The 18,823-nt window shown below is 39.6% G+C and overlaps 5 non-coding genes and 6 pseudogenes across 5 annotated transcripts; all 11 read left to right on the top strand.

The window, feature by feature from the left end:
* The first annotated feature begins 7,869 nt into the window (after positions 1 to 7,869).
* On the top strand, positions 7,870 to 8,017 carry LOC120037095 (annotated as a pseudogene).
* Positions 8,018 to 8,690: 673 nt separating this feature from the next.
* Positions 8,691 to 8,809, top strand: LOC120037061. The gene has a single exon (XR_005474749.1). It is a non-coding gene; the product is annotated as a 5S ribosomal RNA (ribosomal RNA).
* Positions 8,810 to 9,506: 697 nt separating this feature from the next.
* On the top strand, positions 9,507 to 9,656 carry LOC120037088 (annotated as a pseudogene).
* A 674-nt stretch (positions 9,657 to 10,330) lies between these two features.
* LOC120037060 lies at positions 10,331 to 10,449 on the top strand. Its single transcript, XR_005474748.1, has one exon. It is a non-coding gene; the product is annotated as a 5S ribosomal RNA (ribosomal RNA).
* Positions 10,450 to 11,140: 691 nt separating this feature from the next.
* Positions 11,141 to 11,290, top strand: LOC120037076 (annotated as a pseudogene).
* A 673-nt stretch (positions 11,291 to 11,963) lies between these two features.
* LOC120037096 lies at positions 11,964 to 12,082 on the top strand. The gene has a single exon (XR_005474762.1). It is a non-coding gene; the product is annotated as a 5S ribosomal RNA (ribosomal RNA).
* Positions 12,083 to 12,773: 691 nt separating this feature from the next.
* Positions 12,774 to 12,923, top strand: LOC120037075 (annotated as a pseudogene).
* A 675-nt stretch (positions 12,924 to 13,598) lies between these two features.
* On the top strand, positions 13,599 to 13,718 carry LOC120037068. The gene has a single exon (XR_005474756.1). It is a non-coding gene; the product is annotated as a 5S ribosomal RNA (ribosomal RNA).
* A 691-nt stretch (positions 13,719 to 14,409) lies between these two features.
* Positions 14,410 to 14,559, top strand: LOC120037074 (annotated as a pseudogene).
* A 675-nt stretch (positions 14,560 to 15,234) lies between these two features.
* Positions 15,235 to 15,353, top strand: LOC120037090. Its single transcript, XR_005474760.1, has one exon. It is a non-coding gene; the product is annotated as a 5S ribosomal RNA (ribosomal RNA).
* A 691-nt stretch (positions 15,354 to 16,044) lies between these two features.
* Positions 16,045 to 16,194, top strand: LOC120037073 (annotated as a pseudogene).
* Positions 16,195 to 18,823: the final 2,629 nt, after the last annotated feature.

The following is an 18,823-nucleotide window of genomic DNA, read 5'->3' as shown; positions in this document are numbered from 1 at the left end:
ACAGTATATGTAATTTCTTCCACTTTTTGAGTGAGCCAAAGTTCAAGCTGCTTATCTAATTGGTGAGAATGCAATGTCTGTTTATCAGACTCACTTTGACTTTATATGGTGTGCCAAGAGATGTACCTTTGCTTACGGCCATACCAGCCTGAATACGCCCATCCTGATTGGAGAAGTGACGACAGGTGCGAGTGTCTGAGCTGTGAGTGAGTGTTTGCTGGAGAGTGTTTGCTCGAGAGCTATTTTTGTTAATTAATTGGTTTTTGCAATATAATTTATTATTTTCTTCAGTTGAATAGTTTAAAGTTTGGTTAGTCTTCCCCCTTGCAGGTTTTCTGCTTGGGGGAGAGCCTTTTTTGGACCCATTTTTTGATATATTATGACGGACAACATGGCAACGACAAACGGAATGGAAAAGGACAACGAAAATGCGCAACGGAAGAAAAATGAAGATAAAGAAAGAATGAAATATGGAAAAGAATACACGGTGGCAATTGAGTTGGAAGGAGAAGACAAAGTGACGACAATGGAACTACTAAGAGCAATTAAGGAGGTGTGTGGAGAGGTGGTGGGATGCCGAATGAAAGGAGAAAAGAAGTATGAAGTTACGATGAGGAATGAAAAAGGAAAAGAACGGCTAATGGATGGAATACGAATAAAGGACACCAAGATACTGGCGAGAGATATTAACTTCTTGAGAATACAGGGGGTGCTATTTTCCCATTAGCATAATTTGCTCAACAGATTAAACTGCCTCTTATTCAATTATTGCTCTTACTACATGCATATAAATAATACCATTGGAAAGAAAACAATCTCTAGTTTCTAAAACCGTTTCAATTTTGTCTCTGAGTGATACAGAAGTCATTTCACAGCACTTTCCATGACCAAGAACATAAAATCAAGATGTGTTATGCTGGCTTCAAAGCTCTGCCTATATATGGTCGTGCCCCCTATGACCCGAAACACACCTCATTCGCCTTCCTCTGGGTGTCAAGAAGACGTCAGAGGAGAAATTCTTTGTTTATCTGGTACTGACGTGAAATAAGACCTATTTCTTTGGCGTGACCGACAACTTCCGGTTTGCTGATTCGCACGAGTTGGAGCTGCGATTGTGTACTGTTTTGCTGGCGTTATGGATGAAAACTATCTCCGTGTCGAATTTTGTTTGATACATGTGACCATATCATCGTAATGTATGTTTTTTCAATATAGTTTAATCAGATTATTTGAATTTTTTTGGGAGTTTTGCGGTGTTCCGTTGTCACAATTTATTTACATTTGAGAGATCTGTGCCACTCGACCGGTACCTGTGCTAAATGGAGTGGGAAAGGAAGATTTCTGAACGGAACCAACGACTCATCTTGACAAAGGACACTTTGATCAACATTCTGATGAAAGATCAGCCATAGTAAGACCCAATTTACGATGTTATATCATATCTGTTGTGCATGTGAACTGACCGTGGGCGCCTAGCCGAATCTGCCTTGTATAGCTATGCTAATTTAGCGCTACATTTTGTTTTCGTTATAAAACATTTAATAAATCTGAAATATTGTTTGGATTCACCAGATGTTGGGCTTTCAATATCTGTACGCTGTGTATTTTTCTGAAATGTTTTAAGATGAGTAATTCGTTATATGACGTTGGTCTCTGTAATTGTTCTGGCTGGGTCAGCACTATTTCAGATTGCAGCTGCAATGTAGAACTGTGATTTATACCTGAAAAATGCACATTTTTCCCCAAAAAAACTATGCTATACCATAAATATGTTATCAGACTGTCATATTATGAAGTTGTTTCTTGGTTAGTGGCTATATATATTTTTATCTAGTCGAATTAGTGATAGCTACTGACGCAGGAAAAAGCTGTTGGGAGTAAAAAAATCGTGTCCTTTGCTAACGTGGTTAGCTAATAGATTTACATATTGTGTCTTCCCTGTAAAACATTTTAAAAATCTGAAATGGTGGCTTTATTCACAAGATCTGTATCTTTCATTAGGTGGCTTGGACTTGTGATTTAATGATATTTAGATGCTACTATTTAATTGTGACGCTATGCTAGCGATGCTAATCAGTGTGGGGGGGGTGGGGGGTGATCCCGGATCCGGGGTTGAGGCTCGTTAGAGGTTAATGTGAAGGAAGTGGTGGTGTCGTTCATGAATCTGCCTGTATACATGGAAGACAGTGCTATATTGGGCAAGCTATGTAGCTGGGGTGTATCAGCAGTCTCTGAAATCAGGAGGAGAGTTTGGCCAGGCACCGATATAGCAGATGGCACGAGATACTGCAAAGTCAAATTCACTGATACTGTGAAATCACTGCCGTACTCTACAAAGTTTGATACGCTTGAAGGTGGAGAGTACTTTAGAGTCATGCATGATAAGCAGGTCAGAGTTTGTAGGCTTTGTATTCAGCCTGGGCATATTGTGAAGGACTGCCCTGAATTTAAATGTTATAAGTGCGGGAAGCAAGGGCATTATGCAAGAGAATGTGTAGGTGGAAAGGAAAGGGCATTTTGCGAAGGATGTCGCATGAGTGACGAGTGCAACTGACGAGTGCAAATGTGGAGAGGTTGTGAATGAGGAGGGGAGCCAGGATCTTTTTGTGGAGGCTGATGTATCACCCCGAGTAGAAGAAGACGATGGAGGAGAAGACGTGGTGGAGGGAGGAGAGACGGAGAAAAGAAGAGGGGAAAAGATGGAACAGAAGACGGAGGAAATAGGAGGCAGTATGGATTCAGAGATAAGAAGAGGGAGTTTTCAGGAGGAGGACGGGAGTGGGATGGGTGGAGGCACTGGGGACTCACAGTTTTTGGGGGGGGCCTCGGGCTATGTGGGTGCTTCGGAAGGAGGTGAAGTGGAGGGGAGTGGGATGCTGACAACTATACAGGAGACGCAAATGGATACAAGCAGCACAACAGGCACAGGAAAGAAGAATTCGAGTTGGTTGGAAGAGATGGATTTAGAGGCAATTTCAGATTCAGAAGACATGGAAAAGATTGATAGAGCAAGGGTAAGCTACAGGAAGAGGAAAGTGGCGTTGGAGGTGAAAAAGGACGAAAAAGGAAGAAAACATGACAAAAGGTAGAGGAAAATGAGAAAATATATTTTCTTATTATTATTTATTGGAATGGTTAATTGTATGTCAATCAATGCGAATGGTTTAAGAACAATGGAAAAATTTCAAAGAATAGTTCAAATGAAGAATTCGGATATTTTATGCCTGCAAGAAACACATTGGGACAATGTATGTATTTTAGAAGTAAAAAAAATATGGAGAGATTTTATTTTTGTTAACAATGGCAGGGGGAATTCAAGTGGGGTTGCTATTTTATTGAGGAAGGATGTAGTGGATAATGTGAAACAGATATATAATGATAATAATGGGAGGATTTTAATTGTAGATTTTGAATATATGAGTAGGGTTTTTAGAATTATAAATATTTATGCGCCTAATACTGAAATAGAGCGCAAAGATTTATTTTTAGAAATAGGGAAATGGTGTGAGGAAAACTGTATTGTAGTTGGGGATTTTAATGTTAAAATGGATAGACTGGATATGACAAGAGGAGCTATTTTTAGAAGTGATGTATCTAGGGGGGTTTTAAAGAAGATGATGTTAGAAAAAGGAATAATTGATATATGGAGAGAGGAAAATCCAGAAAAAAGAGAATTTTCTAGAAGGCAGGTGGTTTTAGGGGATTTGAAACAAACGAGGATAGATCTGGTTTTAGTAAAAGAAGGTTTAAGGAATTTTATGAAAGATATTAAGTATGTTTTTACAACTTTTAGTGATCATGCAGGTTTAACATTTTCAGTGGGATTAGATAAGGAAAGAACAGGGGGTGGAATATGGTGTATGAATGCAGGGTATTTGGGAGATGAGGAATATGGGAAACAACTTAAATCTTTGATAGCATGTGAAATGGAGGATAAGCAGAAAGAGAATGATAAGTGTTCATGGTGGGATAAGGTTAAGGAAAAAATAAAAGTTTTTAGTATAGGATATGCAAGGAAAAAGAGAGGTAGGATGAAAAGAGAAGAAAATGAGTTGAGGGCTAAATTGGATAAAGAAATGAGGAAGTGTGACAGTGAACCTAATTATAATATAGGAAAGTTTTTGGAATTAAAAGCACAATTGACTAAATATGAAATAGATAAGTGTAAGGGTGCAATTATAAGAAGTAAGGCAAAGTATGTTTTGGAGGGGGAGAAATGTACTTCATTTTTTCTTGGTTTAGAGAAGAATAAACAGAGGAGAACATATATTAGAGAGATCGAAAATATAAAGGGGGAAGTTGTCAATGATTATGTAGAGGTTTTAGAAACAGTGCAGAATTTTTATAAGGATTTATTTAAGAAAGGGGAGGTGGATGAGGGGTGTGTAAAGGAGATATTGGATAGTGTGGATGTGCAAATTAATGTAGAGGATAAACAAATGTGTGATGGGAAGATAACATTGACTGAAGTTAAAGATGCGATTAAGGGTTTACAAGTAAATAAGAGTCCTGGAGTAGATGGAATAATTGCAGAGTTTTATAAAATATATGCCAGTTTTTTAGCACCTATTTTATTGGAAGTTTATCAATATATGGAGGATAATGATAGTATTTCTGAATCTATGGTGACAGGGCTGATAACGATTTTATATAAAAATAAGGGGAGTAAATTAAAATTGGAGAATTATAGGCCAATTAGTTTATTAAATTCGGATTATAAGATTTTAGCAAAGATACTGGCAAATAGAATGAAGCAAGTTTTAAATGATATTATAGCACCTACACAGAATTATAGTGTGCCTGGTAGAGATATTGCGGATACAATTAATACAATTAGAGATGTGATAAATAAAATGAATCATGATAAGATGGGGGGAATTGTTTTAAGCATAGATTTAAATAAAGCTTTTGATAGGGTGGAACATGATTTTATGTTTAGGGTAATGGATAAATATGGTTTTGGTAATAGAATAATAGGATGGATAAAATTATTATATAAGAAGGCAAAAAGTAGGGTGAAATGTAATGGGGTTTTAACCGATTCTTTTATTCTTGAGAGATCTGTAAGACAGGGGTGTCCTTTATCAGCTTTATTATTCGTTTTATCGGTAGAACCTTTAGCAGCATTTCTTAAAAGAGATAATCTTATAAATTGTGTAGAGACTCCGCAAGGAGGTTTTAGTTTGATACATCAATACGCAGATGATACCACTATAACAGTTAGAGATGAGGGTAGTGTAAAAAGGGTGATGGAGTGTTTTAAAGTATATGGACAAGCATCGGGTGCAAAGGTTAACATGGAGAAGTCAGTAGTAATGTATATTGGGAAGATTAATGAGGGGAATTTTCCTTTTAAAGTGGTTAAAGATTATTTTAAGGTATTAGGAGTGTTTTTAGGGGTGAAAGAAATGGAAGCTAGGGATTTGACATGGAGTGGTGTAATAAATAAAGTTAGAAAGGTGGTAAATATGTGGAGGGGGAGGTCTTTGAAATTAAAAGGGAAAGTAATTGTCATAAATTCATTGTTGATGTCAATATTTATTTATGTAATGAATGTTTTAGATATGCCAGAATGGGTTTTATCTGAAATGAATAAAATTGTAGTTGATTTTTTATGGGAAGGGAAGGGGGTGAGAATAGCTTTTAAAACTTTGATTGCAGGTTATGAGGAGGGGGGTTTGAAGTTGGTAGATTTAAGTGTAAGGAAAACAGCAATTAGAGTAAAAATGGTACGGAAATATTTATTTGGTGAATTGGATTATGGGTGGAAAAGGTTTTTTAAAGAGTATTTGCAGGAGGTTGGGAGGATGGGGGACAATGGTTTATTGATGAGTATGAAGAAGGAAATGTTAGGTAATATACCTTTGTTTTACAGAGAAGTGTTTGAGGCTTGGGGGCGGTTTTTACCAAATATTTATTATGAATGTACCAGTTTAGAAAATATTTTAAATCAGCCGATATTTTTAAATCCAAAGATAAAGTGCAATAATATGATGTTGTTTTGTAAATATTTTATGAGGGCTGGGATGAGGCAGATAGGTGACATAGCATATGAGGTAATTCCTGGGTTTCTTCCATTTCAGGCTATATATGACAATGTGGTTGAAGTAGATGAAGAAATAAGTAAAACTACTGTGGAGAATATGTACAAGAAAATATTAGGATGTATTCCCGGGGAGTGGGTGATTTTAATAAACAAAGAGGTGGTCAAAAGATCTAGGGCTTTACCAGTTTTATATTATGAAAGTAATGGGGAGAAACATGATTTATCAGGTCTAAAAGTTAAAATGGTTTATAGAAAATGTATTTTAAAAGAGATAAAAAGTCCTGCTGCGGAGAAAGTGTGGTCTAGGGTGTTTCCAAACATGGATGTAAAATCAATATGGAAGAATGTAAATGTAAAATATAATTTTATAGAATGTGAAGACAATGATTTTAAATTGAAACATAATAGGATTTTTACAAATGTGGTTTTGCATCAAATAAATAGGGATATTAAAAGAGAATGTGATATTTGTGGTACGGGGGTGGAAAATTTGATGCACTTTTTTATTGAATGTAGTAGGTTGAAAGATTTTCATGAGTTTTTAAAAGGACTTTTAGTAAAACATTGGGGAGAAGAGATTTTTACTGGGGTGGAGTGGAGGAGGTTGTTTCTTTTTGGTTTAAATGGGAAAAGTAAAGTTTTAAATATTAATTTGGTGAATTTTGTAATAAGTCATGCTAGATATGCGATAAGATTAAGAAGGAATTTAGGTCATTATGAAGGGAAAATTGTGAGTGTGGAAGGTTTTTTTAGGAGCATATTAGAGAGAGATATAGAGATAATATATAGATACGGTGGAGGAAATTTTGAAAAATTGTTTGTGTGGGGGAGTACTTTTATTGAAATTCTGTCAAATGGGAAACTTGTATTTCATTATTAAGTGGATGATTGTTTTTTAATAGGTTTTATTTTATTTATTTTTGATTTTTTGATTTTGTAAAAGGATGAATTGTTCATCCTTTTTTATTATTGATTGAATGTTGTAAATATTATGTGTTTTTTCATAATAAAAGATAAAAAAAAAAAAAAATACGCCCGATCTCGTCTGATCTCGGAAGCTAAGCAGGGTCGGGCCTGGTTAGTACTTGGATGGGAGACCGCCTGGGAATACCAGGTGCTGTAAGCCTTTTGTCCACTAGGGGGTGTGGCATTATTTCATCAGCAACACTGCCTTGTAGTAAGCATTTGATGCTGAATTGACTAAATGCAGCTTCTATGGGCTAGTCTCCCCTGCCCTTTTAATACGATCAAAGTTCCTTGTGTTGTCAGGGAGCAACTGCCTTTTATTTATAAGACAAATAAGAATATTGTTACTGAATGCAGCTTGTGTGTGCTCTGTGCTCCCTCGCCCTGTTCAAATGATCAAAGGAAATAATGCTGGTGAGGAGTGGAACTGGACTGGTGTCTGATGGCCCTGTGTTTTCCATGTTGGAATTACAACCCTTCTTTTATGGAGTAAATCAAAAGCACAAGAGAATCTGAGATGTTATCGATAATAAATCAATTGGTTTCATGCATTTGTCTGTGTGTGTGTGTGTGTGTGTGTCTGAATGTGATTGTATTTCGTCATATCGCAAACATTTGTGATATCAGATAGGTTAAGATATTAAAAAGTAATTGGTGATTTTTTCGACAGTGTTGCATGATGGGAATCTAGTGGTTCACTGATATAATCTAGTAAACAAAATAAACTACTTTTTCACTACTCTGTGTGCAAGTGCATTCCTAAACGGCATTTAACGCAGGTCGATGTGATATGATATTATCAGAACACAAAGTGGTTACCGTTAGCGGAAAATGTTGGCACTGGAGAGACTTGCCCTCCACTAAGCAGAAGATATACAGATCAAGAAGCTGGTTCACCCGGTGTGGGGCTCAGCCATTCCACTCTGGCTTTGCTGACCCCTTGTGAATTTTCTAAATGTGGGAATCTCAATTGCAAAATTTATGGTAGTGCTCGTTTGCGCTTTACCCTGATGTCTTTGTTAATGATAAACCGTTGCTTGGCGGCAGGCTTAAGGGATGACTTGAGTCAACTGACTGTGCTTATGGAGATCTTTGAAGTCAGTTGTGAAGGAGACTTTGTGGACCAATCGAAAGGTGGAAACATTTGTTTGTAGCAAAATATTGTTGGCATTTTGTCAAAACATTATGTTGCGAAATGCAGCATTGTATTTATGCCACGCTGGTACTTCAATCAGGAGATAGTTGAGAAGCCACTCTAACCCCCCCCCCGGTCATGATGTGTCATGCGCTTCCAATATGAAATTGTCCATACATGCGTTCCTCCTTAGCACAGAACAATGCAATAGGTTTTCAACATCCAGAGCTTTTGTGTATTTATTGTGGCTAGTAGGATAGCTGCATGGGAAACTGTTGCTGATGATGTATTTGTCAGAAGTCATTGTATTTGTCCGTTTTTTCCCACAAGGCTGAAATATGTGCCCTCGCTTAGAAATGTTTGCAAGGTTTGTTTGTATTTCATCCAACTATCTGTGCTAAAAAGTGATGGCTACAGTATATGTAATTTCTTCCACTTTTTGAGTGAGCCAAAGTTCAAGCTGCTTATCTAATTGGTGAGAATGCAATGTCTGTTTATCAGACTCACTTTGACTTTATATGGTGTGCCAAGAGATGCACCTTCGCTTACGGCCATACCAGCCTGAATACGCCCGATCTCGTCTGATCTCGGAAGCTAAGCAGGGTCGGGCCTGGTTAGTACTTGGATGGGAGACCGCCTGGGAATACCAGGTGCTGTAAGCCTTTTGTCCACTAGGGGGTGTGGCATTATTTCATCAGCAACACTGCCTTGTAGTAAGCATTTGATGCTGAATTGACTAAATGCAGCTTCTATGGGCTAGTCTCCCCTGCCCTTTTAATACGATCAAAGTTCCTTGTGTTGTCAGGGAGCAACTGCCTTTTATTTATAAGACAAATAAGAATATTGTTACTGAATGCAGCTTGTGTGTGCTCTGTGCTCCCTCGCCCTGTTCAAATGATCAAAGGAAATAATGCTGGTGAGGAGTGGAACTGGACTGGTGTCTGATGGCCCTGTGTTTTCCATGTTGGAATTACAACCCTTCTTTTATGGAGTAAATCAAAAGCACAAGAGAATCTGAGATGTTATCGATAATAAATCAATTGGTTTCATGCATTTGTCTGTGTGTGTGTGTGTGTGTGTGTCTGAATGTGATTGTATTTCGTCATATCGCAAACATTTGTGATATCAGATAGGTTAAGATATTAAAAAGTAATTGGTGATTTTTTCGACAGTGTTGCATGATGGGAATCTAGTGGTTCACTGATATAATCTAGTAAACAAAATAAACTACTTTTTCACTACTCTGTGTGCAAGTGCATTCCTAAACGGCATTTAACGCAGGTCGATGTGATATGATATTATCAGAACACAAAGTGGTTACCGTTAGCGGAAAATGTTGGCACTGGAGAGACTTGCCCTCCACTAAGCAGAAGATATACCGTGATCAAGAAGCTGGTTCACCCGGTGTGGGGCTCAGCCATTCCACTCTGGCTGTGCTGACCCCTTGTGAATTTTCTAAATGTGGGAATCTCAATTGCAAAATTTATGGTAGTGCTCGTTTGCGCTTTACCCTGATGTCTTTGTTAATGATAAACCGTTGCTTGGCGGCAGGCTTAAGGATGACTTGAGTCAACTGACTGTGCTTATGGAGATCTTTGAAGTCAGTTGTGAAGGAGACTTTGTGGACCAATCGAAAGGTGGAAACATTTGTTTGTAGCAAAATATTGTTGGCATTTTGTCAAAACATTATGTTGCGAAATGCAGCATTGTATTTATGCCACGCTGGTACTTCAATCAGGAGATAGTTGAGAAGCCACTCTAACCCCCCCCCCCCGGTCATGATGTGTCATGCGCTTCCAATATGAAATTGTCCATACATGCGTTCCTCCTTAGCACAGAACAATGCAATAGGTTTTCAACATCCAGAGCTTTTGTGTATTTATTGTGGCTAGTAGGATAGCTGCATGGGAAACTGTTGCTGATGATGTATTTGTCAGAAGTCATTGTATTTGTCCGTTTTTTCCCACAAGGCTGAAATATGTGCCCTCGCTTAGAAATGTTAGCAAGGTTTGTTTGTATTTCATCCAACTATCTGTGCTAAAAAGTGATGGCTACAGTATATGTAATTTCTTCCACTTTTTGAGTGAGCCAAAGTTCAAGCTGCTTATCTAATTGGTGAGAATGCAATGTCTGTTTATCAGACTCACTTTGACTTTATATGGTGTGCCAAGAGATGTACCTTCGCTTACGGCCATACCAGCCTGAATACGCCCGATCTCGTCTGATCTCGGAAGCTAAGCAGGGTCGGGCCTGGTTAGTACTTGGATGGGAGACCGCCTGGGAATACCAGGTGCTGTAAGCCTTTTGTCCACTAGGGGGTGTGGCATTATTTCATCAGCAACACTGCCTTGTAGTAAGCATTTGATGCTGAATTGACTAAATGCAGCTTCTATGGGCTAGTCTCCCCTGCCCTTTTAATACGATCAAAGTTCCTTGTGTTGTCAGGGAGCAACTGCCTTTTATTTATAAGACAAATAAGAATATTGTTACTGAATGCAGCTTGTGTGTGCTCTGTGCTCCCTCGCCCTGTTCAAATGATCAAAGGAAATAATGCTGGTGAGGAGTGGAACTGGACTGGTGTCTGATGGCCCTGTGTTTTCCATGTTGGAATTACAACCCTTCTTTTATGGAGTAAATCAAAAGCACAAGAGAATCTGAGATGTTATCGATAATAAATCAATTGGTTTCATGCATTTGTCTGTGTGTGTGTGTGTGTCTGAATGTGATTGTATTTCGTCATATCGCAAACATTTGTGATATCAGATAGGTTAAGATATTAAAAAGTAATTGGTGATTTTTTCGACAGTGTTGCATGATGGGAATCTAGTGGTTCACTGATATAATCTAGTAAACAAAATAAACTACTTTTTCACTACTCTGTGTGCAAGTGCATTCCTAAACGGCATTTAACGCAGGTCGATGTGATATGATATTATCAGAACACAAAGTGGTTACCGTTAGCGGAAAATGTTGGCACTGGAGAGACTTTTCCTCCACTAAGCAGAAGAGATACCGTGATCAAGAAGGTGGTTCACCCGGTGTGGGGCTCAGCCATTGCACTCTGGCTGTGCTGACCCCTTGCGAATTTTCCAAATGTGGGAATCTCGATTGCAAAATTTATGGTAGTGCTCGTTTGCGCTTTACCCTGATGTCTTTGTTAATGATAAACCGTTGCTTGGCGGCAGGCTTAAGGATGACTTGAGTCAACTGACTGTGCTTATGGAGATCTTTGAAGTCAGTTGTGAAGGAGACTTTGTGGACCAATCGAAAGGTGGAAACATTTGTTTGTAGCAAAATATTGTTGGCATTTTGTCGAAACATTATGTTGCGAAATGCAGCATTGTATTTATGCCACGCTGGTACTTCAATCAGGAGATAGTTGAGAAGCCACTCTAACCCCCCCCCCCGGTCATGATGTGTCATGCGCTTCCAATATGAAATTGTCCATACATGCGTTCCTCCTTAGCACAGAACAATGCAATAGGTTTTCAACATCCAGAGCTTTTGTGTATTTATTGTGGCTAGTAGGATAGCTGCATGGGAAACTGTTGCTGATGATGTATTTGTCAGAAGTCATTGTATTTGTCCGTTTTTTCCCACAAGGCTGAAATATGTGCCCTCGCTTAGAAATGTTAGCAAGGTTTGTTTGTATTTCATCCAACTATCTGTGCTAAAAAGTGATGGCTACAGTATATGTAATTTCTTCCACTTTTTGAGTGAGCCAAAGTTCAAGCTGCTTATCTAATTGGTGAGAATGCAATGTCTGTTTATCAGACTCACTTTGACTTTATATGGTGTGCCAAGAGATGTACCTTCGCTTACGGCCATACCAGCCTGAATACGCCCGATCTCGTCTGATCTCGGAAGCTAAGCAGGGTCGGGCCTGGTTAGTACTTGGATGGGAGACCGCCTGGGAATACCAGGTGCTGTAAGCCTTTTGTCCACTAGGGGGTGTGGCATTATTTCATCAGCAACACTGCCTTGTAGTAAGCATTTGATGCTGAATTGACTAAATGCAGCTTCTATGGGCTAGTCTCCCCTGCCCTTTTAATACGATCAAAGTTCCTTGTGTTGTCAGGGAGCAACTGCCTTTTATTTATAAGACAAATAAGAATATTGTTACTGAATGCAGCTTGTGTGTGCTCTGTGCTCCCTCGCCCTGTTCAAATGATCAAAGGAAATAATGCTGGTGAGGAGTGGAACTGGACTGGTGTCTGATGGCCCTGTGTTTTCCATGTTGGAATTACAACCCTTCTTTTATGGAGTAAATCAAAAGCACAAGAGAATCTGAGATGTTATCGATAATAAATCAATTGGTTTCATGCATTTGTCTGTGTGTGTGTGTGTGTCTGAATGTGATTGTATTTCGTCATATCGCAAACATTTGTGATATCAGATAGGTTAAGATATTAAAAAGTAATTGGTGATTTTTTCGACAGTGTTGCATGATGGGAATCTAGTGGTTCACTGATATAATCTAGTAAACAAAATAAACTACTTTTTCACTACTCTGTGTGCAAGTGCATTCCTAAACGGCATTTAACGCAGGTCGATGTGATATGATATTATCAGAACACAAAGTGGTTACCGTTAGCGGAAAATGTTGGCACTGGAGAGACTTTTCCTCCACTAAGCAGAAGAGATACCGTGATCAAGAAGGTGGTTCACCCGGTGTGGGGCTCAGCCATTGCACTCTGGCTGTGCTGACCCCTTGCGAATTTTCCAAATGTGGGAATCTCGATTGCAAAATTTATGGTAGTGCTCGTTTGCGCTTTACCCTGATGTCTTTGTTAATGATAAACCTGTTGCTTGGCGGCAGGCTTAAGGATGACTTGAGTCAACTGACTGTGCTTATGGAGATCTTTGAAGTCAGTTGTGAAGGAGACTTTGTGGACCAATCGAAAGGTGGAAACATTTGTTTGTAGCAAAATATTGTTGGCATTTTGTCGAAACATTATGTTGCGAAATGCAGCATTGTATTTATGCCACGCTGGTACTTCAATCAGGAGATAGTTGAGAAGCCACTCTAACCCCCCCCCCCGGTCATGATGTGTCATGCGCTTCCAATATGAAATTGTCCATACATGCGTTCCTCCTTAGCACAGAACAATGCAATAGGTTTTCAACATCCAGAGCTTTTGTGTATTTATTGTGGCTAGTAGGATAGCTGCATGGGAAACTGTTGCTGATGATGTATTTGTCAGAAGTCATTGTATTTGTCCGTTTTTTCCCACAAGGCTGAAATATGTGCCCTCGCTTAGAAATGTTTAGCAAGGTTTGTTTGTATTTCATCCAACTATCTGTGCTAAAAAGTGATGGCTACAGTATATGTAATTTCTTCCACTTTTTGAGTGAGCCAAAGTTCAAGCTGCTTATCTAATTGGTGAGAATGCAATGTCTGTTTATCAGACTCACTTTGACTTTATATGGTGTGCCAAGAGATGTACCTTCGCTTACGGCCATACCAGCCTGAATACTGCCCGATCTCGTCTGATCTCGGAAGCTAAGCAGGGTCGGGCCTGGTTAGTACTTGGATGGGAGACCGCCTGGGAATACCAGGTGCTGTAAGCCTTTTGTCCACTAGGGGGTGTGGCATTATTTCATCAGCAACACTGCCTTGTAGTAAGCATTTGATGCTGAATTGACTAAATGCAGCTTCTATGGGCTAGTCTCCCCTGCCCTTTTAATACGATCAAAGTTCCTTGTGTTGTCAGGGAGCAACTGCCTTTTATTTATAAGACAAATAAGAATATTGTTACTGAATGCAGCTTGTGTGTGCTCTGTGCTCCCTCGCCCTGTTCAAATGATCAAAGGAAATAATGCTGGTGAGGAGTGGAACTGGACTGGTGTCTGATGGCCCTGTGTTTTCCATGTTGGAATTACAACCCTTCTTTTATGGAGTAAATCAAAAGCACAAGAGAATCTGAGATGTTATCGATAATAAATCAATTGGTTTCATGCATTTGTCTGTGTGTGTGTGTGTGTCTGAATGTGATTGTATTTCGTCATATCGCAAACATTTGTGATATCAGATAGGTTAAGATATTAAAAAGTAATTGGTGATTTTTTCGACAGTGTTGCATGATGGGAATCTAGTGGTTCACTGATATAATCTAGTAAACAAAATAAACTACTTTTTCACTACTCTGTGTGCAAGTGCATTCCTAAACGGCATTTAACGCAGGTCGATGTGATATGATATTATCAGAACACAAAGTGGTTACCGTTAGCGGAAAATGTTGGCACTGGAGAGACTTTTCCTCCACTAAGCAGAAGAGATACCGTGATCAAGAAGGTGGTTCACCCGGTGTGGGGCTCAGCCATTGCACTCTGGCTGTGCTGACCCCTTGCGAATTTTCCAAATGTGGGAATCTCGATTGCAAAATTTATGGTAGTGCTCGTTTGCGCTTTACCCTGATGTCTTTGTTAATGATAAACCGTTGCTTGGCGGCAGGCTTAAGGATGACTTGAGTCAACTGACTGTGCTTATGGAGATCTTTGAAGTCAGTTGTGAAGGAGACTTTGTGGACCAATCGAAAGGTGGAAACATTTGTTTGTAGCAAAATATTGTTGGCATTTTGTCGAAACATTATGTTGCGAAATGCAGCATTGTATTTATGCCACGCTGGTACTTCAATCAGGAGATAGTTGAGAAGCCACTCTAACCCCCCCCCCCCCGGTCATGATGTGTCATGCGCTTCCAATATGAAATTGTCCATACATGCGTTCCTCCTTAGCACAGAACAATGCAATAGGTTTTCAACATCCAGAGCTTTTGTGTATTTATTGTGGCTAGTAGGATAGCTGCATGGGAAACTGTTGCTGATGATGTATTTGTCAGAAGTCATTGTATTTGTCCGTTTTTTCCCACAAGGCTGAAATATGTGCCCTCGCTTAGAAATGTTAGCAAGGTTTGTTTGTATTTCATCCAACTATCTGTGCTAAAAAGTGATGGCTACAGTATATGTAATTTCTTCCACTTTTTGAGTGAGCCAAAGTTCAAGCTGCTTATCTAATTGGTGAGAATGCAATGTCTGTTTATCAGACTCACTTTGACTTTATATGGTGTGCCAAGAGATGTACCTTCGCTTACGGCCATACCAGCCTGAATACGCCCGATCTCGTCTGATCTCGGAAGCTAAGCAGGGTCGGGCCTGGTTAGTACTTGGATGGGAGACCGCCTGGGAATACCAGGTGCTGTAAGCCTTTTGTCCACTAGGGGGTGTGGCATTATTTCATCAGCAACACTGCCTTGTAGTAAGCATTTGATGCTGAATTGACTAAATGCAGCTTCTATGGGCTAGTCTCCCCTGCCCTTTTAATACGATCAAAGTTCCTTGTGTTGTCAGGGAGCAACTGCCTTTTATTCATAAGACAAATAAGAATATTGTTACTGAATGCAGCTTGTGTGTGCTCTGTGCTCCCTCGCCCTGTTCAAATGATCAAAGGAAATAATGCTGGTGAGGAGTGGAACTGGACTGGTGTCTGATGGCCCTGTGTTTTCCATGTTGGAATTACAACCCTTCTTTTATGGAGTAAATCAAAAGCACAAGAGAATCTGAGATGTTATCGATAATAAATCAATTGGTTTCATGCATTTGTCTGTGTGTGTGTGTGTGTCTGAATGTGATTGTATTTCGTCATATCGCAAACATTTGTGATATCAGATAGGTTAAGATATTAAAAAGTAATTGGTGATTTTTTCGACAGTGTTGCATGATGGGAATCTAGTGGTTCACTGATATAATCTAGTAAACAAAATAAACTACTTTTTCACTACTCTGTGTGCAAGTGCATTCCTAAACGGCATTTAACGCAGGTCGATGTGATATGATATTATCAGAACACAAAGTGGTTACCGTTAGCGGAAAATGTTGGCACTGGAGAGACTTTTCCTCCACTAAGCAGAAGAGATACCGTGATCAAGAAGGTGGTTCACCCGGTGTGGGGCTCAGCCATTGCACTCTGGCTGTGCTGACCCCTTGCGAATTTTCCAAATGTGGGAATCTCGATTGCAAAATTTATGGTAGTGCTCGTTTGCGCTTTACCCTGATGTCTTTGTTAATGATAAACCGTTGCTTGGCGGCAGGCTTAAGGATGACTTGAGTCAACTGACTGTGCTTATGGAGATCTTTGAAGTCAGTTGTGAAGGAGACTTTGTGGACCAATCGAAAGGTGGAAACATTTGTTTGTAGCAAAATATTGTTGGCATTTTGTCGAAACATTATGTTGCGAAATGCAGCATTGTATTTATGCCACGCTGGTACTTCAATCAGGAGATAGTTGAGAAGCCACTCTAACCCCCCCCCCCCGGTCATGATGTGTCATGCGCTTCCAATATGAAATTGTCCATACATGCGTTCCTCCTTAGCACAGAACAATGCAATAGGTTTTCAACATCCAGAGCTTTTGTGTATTTATTGTGGCTAGTAGGATAGCTGCATGGGAAACTGTTGCTGATGATGTATTTGTCAGAAGTCATTGTATTTGTCCGTTTTTTCCCACAAGGCTGAAATATGTGCCCTCGCTTTAGAAATGTTAGCAAGGTTTGTTTGTATTTCATCCAACTATCTGTGCTAAAAAGTGATGGCTACAGTATATGTAATTTCTTCCACTTTTTGAGTGAGCCAAAGTTCAAGCTGCTTATCTAATTGGTGAGAATGCAATGTCTGTTTATCAGACTCACTTTGACTTTATATGGTGTGCCAAGAGATGTACCTTCGCTTACGGCCATACCAGCCTGAATGCGCATTTCCTGATTGGAGAAGTGACGACAGGTGCGAGTGTCTGAGCTGTGAGTGAGTGTTTGCTGGAGAGTGTTTGCTCGAGAGCTATTTTTGTTAATTAATTGGTTTTTGCAATATAATTTATTATTTTCTTCAGTTGAATAGTTTTAAGTTTGGTTAGTCTTCCCCCTTGCAGTTTTTCTGCTTGGGGGAGAGTTTTTTGGATTCATTTTTTTACTATGACGGACAACATGGAAAAGACAAACGGAATGGACAAAGACAACGAAAAAGCACAACGGAAGAAAAAGGAAGATAAAGAAGGGATGAAATATGGAAAAGAATATACGGTGGCAATTGAGTTGGAAGGAGAAGACAAAGTGACGACAATGGAACTACTAAGAGCAATTAAGGAGGTGTGTGGAGAGGTGGTGGGATGCCGAATGAAAGGAGAAAAGAAGTACGAAATTACAATGAGAAATGAAAAAGGAAAAGAACGGTTAATGGATGGATTGCGAATAAAGGACACAAAGATTCTGGCGAGAGATATTAATGTGAAGGAATTGGTGGTGTCTTTTATGAATCTCCCAGTTTACGTAGAAGATGGTGTAATACTGGGCAAGCTGAGTAGCTGGGGAGTGGCGGCCGTCTCGGAGATAAGAAGGAGAGTTTGGCCAGGAACGGAGGTGGTTGATGGGACACGTTTCTGCAAAGTCAAGTTTACAGAAAAAGTGACATCATTACCTTATTCTACAAGAATTGAGACGTTGGAAGGAGCGGAATATTTCAGAGTCATTCATGACAAACAGGTCAGAGTGTGTCGGTTGTGCATTCAACCCGGGCACATAGTGAAAGACTGCCCGGAATTTAAGTGTTTTAAGTGTGGCAATCAAGGACACTATGCGAGAGAATGTGATGGAGAGAAGGAAAGGAATTTTTGTGGTGGATGTAGAAAGAGATTGGCGGAGTGCAACTGTGGAGAGGATCGAGCTGAAGAGGGGAGTCAAACAATACTAGAGGAAGCAGTAGTATTGTCGCAAGAAGGAGAAGAAGATGGTGGAGAAGACGTGGTGGAAGGTGGAGAGACGGAGGAAGGAAGAAGGAAGAAGGACCAGAAGATAAATGAAATTGGGAGCAGTATGGACTCGGAAATAAGAAGAGGGAGGTTTCAGGAGGAGGGGGGGAGTGGACTGGGGGGAAGCACGGGGGACTCACAGGTTTTGGGGGAAAGCACAGCACTATCAAGTACCTCGGGGGGTGAAGAAATGGAGAGGGTTTTGGGTTTGAGGACAATAACGGAGGCGGAGATGAGCACGGGGAGCACAAAGGCGACTGTACATGAGATGGAGACAAGCACGGGGAGCACAGCGATGACGGTGGCAGAAACAGAGATGAATATGGGGAGCACAACGGAGGTGGATGCCAAGAGTGGGTGTTGGCTGGATAGCATGGACTTGGAGGAGATATCGGACACAGATGATGGGGAAAAGATGGAAAGAACGAGGGAAGGATACAGGAAGAGGAAAGCGGTGGGAAGAGGGGGAGAGAAAGGGTGGAAGAGGAAAGAAACTGGATAACAGGTAGAGGAAAATGAAATTATATTTTATCATTTTATTATTTATTAGAATGGTAAATATAATGTCAATAAATGCAAATGGATTGAGGACAATGGGAAAATTTAATAGAATAATAAAAATGAAGAAGTCAGATATTTTATGTATTCAAGAGACGCACTGGGATAATGTATGTGTTTTAGAAGTAAAAAAAATATGGAGGGATTTTATTTATGTAAACAACGGCAGAGGGAATTCAAGTGGGGTTGCTATTTTATTGAGGAGGGATGTGGTGGATAATGTGAAACAGATATATAATGATAATAATGGGAGGATTTTAATTGTAGATTTTGAATATATGAGTATGGTTTTTAGAATTATAAATATTTATGCGCCTAAT

Source organism: Salvelinus namaycush, unplaced genomic scaffold (genome assembly GCF_016432855.1).
Source record: "Salvelinus namaycush isolate Seneca unplaced genomic scaffold, SaNama_1.0 Scaffold1559, whole genome shotgun sequence".
Classification (NCBI taxonomy): domain Eukaryota; kingdom Metazoa; phylum Chordata; class Actinopteri; order Salmoniformes; family Salmonidae; genus Salvelinus; species Salvelinus namaycush.
The sequence above is the reverse complement of the archived record's forward strand: the minus strand, read 5'-3'. Positions and strand labels throughout refer to the sequence as shown.